A 4,041-nucleotide genomic window follows, 5' to 3' on the forward strand; every position below is an offset into this window, starting at 1 on the left:
TCCAGAAAAAGGTTTCTGTTTTAGAGAGCGCTTTAAACTTGGAAGTTTTTATTTTTAATTTGTTTCCCTTATCGAGTGCCGCAGGGATGGATGACGTATTTTTGTGGGCTAACACGGAAGTTGGCGGGAAACTGTTTAAGTTACATCGCAAAAAAGCCCATTCGTTTTTCCCATTGACTTTTGGATTATCGCGAAAACTAAGCTCTGTTTAACAAAAGTAAAAGCCACATTTTGTCCAACAAGGTAATCTTGATGAATACAAATTTAATGAGTTTTGACGTGTAAATGAGTTTACTAGGAATATAAAAAGTCTAATTTTGACTTTAAAGTTCATAAAAGTTGTGTTCATCTGTAAAGACTAACTTGTTGGTAGGGCTGGGTGATATATATCGGGGGATTCTCATGCGTGTTTCATCAGTAAAGTCGGTTCCTTGATTAGTATTAAATGGCCATCAGCTGCTTTCAGATGGAGCGGCATTTACTACACAGAGGTCCCGTACACACTGCATATTAATTCGGTTGTCACTTCACCTTTTAATGCTTAATCCTGTTCTGTACACACACAGTTCAGTAATTTACGGCAGTGGTTCTCAAAGTGGGGTCCGGGGCCCCCAGGGGGGCCGCGAGATGGTGCCAGGGGGGCCCCAGTTTTATGACATTTTATAAAATACATTCATTTTTCAGGAATTCTGTGTAATTAAACCTAAAAATAAATAAGGCTACTAACCAACAGCAGTACTTTGTATAACTTAATATGTTTTGTTTAATTAAAATGTAAAATTTTAGAACAGTTTTTTGTCATAAATTTCTTTGGGGGGGGCCCAAAGGAATGCACCGTACACAAGGGGGGCCGCACGCGGAAAAAGTTTGAGAACCACTGATTTACGGGAGTCATTCTACAACCGCATTCTACAACCGAATTAACTCCCGCAAAATGCAGGTGGTGACAACCGAATTTATAAAAAAGTCTTCTGTATGCGCGATTCAGAAGCGTTTGCTGACTATTGTTGCCAGATCTTGCACTAAAAAACAGTGGACAAGAAAAATCCAGTAATAAACCGAAATAAATCTAAATGCTTTACCTCAAAGATCAAAATGTTTTGACCGGCACCCTCACACTTTATTAACACCAAAAACTTGATCGCTTCATGAGCCAAAGTCATAAATGGTTAATCGCCAAAACCGTATTTACGTACAAAAAAGACGAGGACCTGGCAACACTGCAAGGCCGCGCTGTGAAGCAGCCTCACAAAAGCGTAAAATACACAACGCCAAGACGGAGGTTTATTGCAAAACATAATGCTGTTATTATTTTGGTCAAAGCTGTGAGTGATAAGCATGCGAGACGGCAGAACGTTGCTTTGGTTATCTCTGTGTCAATCATCACATTTTCGGGAGTGAGTCTTTTAGAGGATTCACTCCCGCATTTTAATGCAGTTGTCACTCTAATTAATGCGATATGGCCCAGCTCTGTGTATTGGGTGCTGCTCCATCTGAAAGCAGGTGATGGCGGTTTACTTCTGGTCAGGGAGCCGGCTTTGCTGGTGGGGCACGCGTGAGAGTCCCCCGATGTATATATACGCCAGCCCTACTTGTTGGACAAAACATGTAAAAACACATGTTAACACAGAGTTTATGTTTTACGATAGTCCAAAGGTCAATGGGAAAAATGAATGGGCGTTTTATGGGGAACCAGTGTCCCGCCGGCTTCCGGGTTAGCCAACAAAAATATGTCATCCCTATGGCACTCTATAGTCTTTATAAAGTTTGATTTGAGTGAATGGTTCTGATATGTTTCCAATTTAATGTTAAATGTAAAAGGAATAGTTCACCTCAAAATCCCCATATTTTCCTCACCCTCAGACGGTTTCATTAGATGCATGTGTGTTGAAGTGAACTTCCAGTATGTGTTTGGTTAGTGGCTTAAAGGAACAGTATGTAGGATTGTGGCCAAAACTGGTACTGCAATCTCACAACTGGTGGTCAATACACAACATGACAACATAAACATCAGTTGAGGGCTGCAACTGCACTTTTTAAATGACAATTTCCTGTCCGGACCACTGTTGTCAGTGATATAAGTATTTGAAATGAAAATGATTTCTTAATGTCTAGTGACATATCAGGGCCATTTTATGATTCATTGATATACATTTCTTACATACTGTTCCTTTAACTGACCTGGATCAAATACCTTGTCGAAAAATAAAAATGTTTAGGTTTCCTAAAGACAATGGGAGATGGCGAAGTTCGGCAGCTAGGCAAAAATTCAAGGATCTCTAAGCTGACATTGTATACATTAATTGTACCCAGTAACGATAGCTCAGTGTGGTATTTAATTCAATATTCAGTTTAATTTGATATGCTTTAGCAATAATTAGAATTTAGATAATTTGCTTGTTATCAGAAAAGCCTTTTGTTTATGTTGTTGTTGCTGCTGCTGCTGAAACTGTCTATAATACTTTCAGTCAAGCAGAAATATTAAGAGTTACTAAATAATATCCTGCCTTTCAGCTTTATAATGGCATTGGATAGTGCCCCATTTTTTTCAAATTCCAAAAAGTGCTTCCATACAGTTATTAAATGTCTTCTGAAGTAAAGGGATGGGATTTTGTAATGTTGGGTCAGTAATCATTCTCCAGCCAAACCTAAACTCTCTTGTGACCACACGTACAAGTGTATTTTGTAAAGTTTGAAATATAAATGTGGAGCTCAGATGCAAGCCGCTAACGCCACCTCCATCAAAAATTCGATAATGAAGTTAACGTATTATACGGCCATTAAATACTTTACCTTCAAAACCACTTAATCCCACCCTCAGGCCATTCAGAAATGCAGGTTTTTGGCAGAATCCAGAGAGTCTGATAAAAAAGCTCATTTACAAGAATTTATGTCAGGAGCACTTAACTCTTTCCCCGCCATTGACTAGATAACTCGTCAATTAAGAGAAAATTTCCGCAGTACCACTATTATCCACACTTCCGCAACTTGTACAACCCGGAAGTAACGCCTCACGTGAAAGAGAAAGAACTCTGTGTATGTTTTAAAGATCGCTCTGAATCTGATCTCTATCAAAAATCCTTCACAAAATTTGGTGTTTTTGAAGAAACCTACCTATATTTGAGAGGTGATAAAAAAACTATAGGATGAAACTGGGTTTTTTTGAAAGCACAGGGTCTGTTCTTTCATTTGATATATTGTTTGTTTAAATATTTAAAGAAGAACATTTTCTGGAAGGCATTAAACTTTTGTGAAAATCATGAAAAATGGTGGCGCTGGCTGGCAACTTTAAAAAAAAAATTGGCAGGGAAAGAGTTAAAGGGTTTTCCATCTGAGTTCTTCAAATGTTTCCTTAAAACCCCATCGCTTTGGCTCAGAAGACACTGAATAACTGTACGGATTAGTTTTTGATGAATGGATGCACTTTCTGGAGCTTGAAAAATGGGGCACTATCCAAAACCATTATAATCTAAAAAGAGCCAAGATATTTTTAATAGAAAACTTCGACAGTGTTTGGCTGAAAGAAGAAAGTTATACTGTATCCTAGGATGGCTTGAGGGTGAGTAAAATATGGGTAAATTTTTCATTTTGGGGTGAACTATTCCTTTAAGCATATACAAATAGAAGTTACAATATGTAGCATTAGCATAACCTCAGCTTAACCTGATTAACATTTCCAAAATGTTCAACCTGAAATTCTAAGCAATTAATGTGAGGTAGGAAAATAAATGTTTCAAGCTAATGTAATTTGGCCTAACACGTGCCCAAAATATCAATGAAAAGGTAATACTTTTTCTTTGTTTACAAGAAATCTACACCATTTTAAAATTACATCTTTCCTACAGTTTTTTAAGTAAAACTAATCCTTTGTTAATTCTATTGCAGGGTAAGTCTTAACATTTCCCCTGACTGCCTTGAGCACACATGACACCAAGTGTGAGAGATATCGTGACTGCCGGCTGTCCTATTATATTATTGAAGTGCCTTCCAAGTATTCATCTCCTCATCCACTTTTGACTAAAAAAATTCACAACACCCGTG

The sequence above is a fragment of the Misgurnus anguillicaudatus genome, chromosome 2 (assembly GCF_027580225.2).
Source record: "Misgurnus anguillicaudatus chromosome 2, ASM2758022v2, whole genome shotgun sequence".
NCBI lineage: Eukaryota > Metazoa > Chordata > Actinopteri > Cypriniformes > Cobitidae > Misgurnus > Misgurnus anguillicaudatus.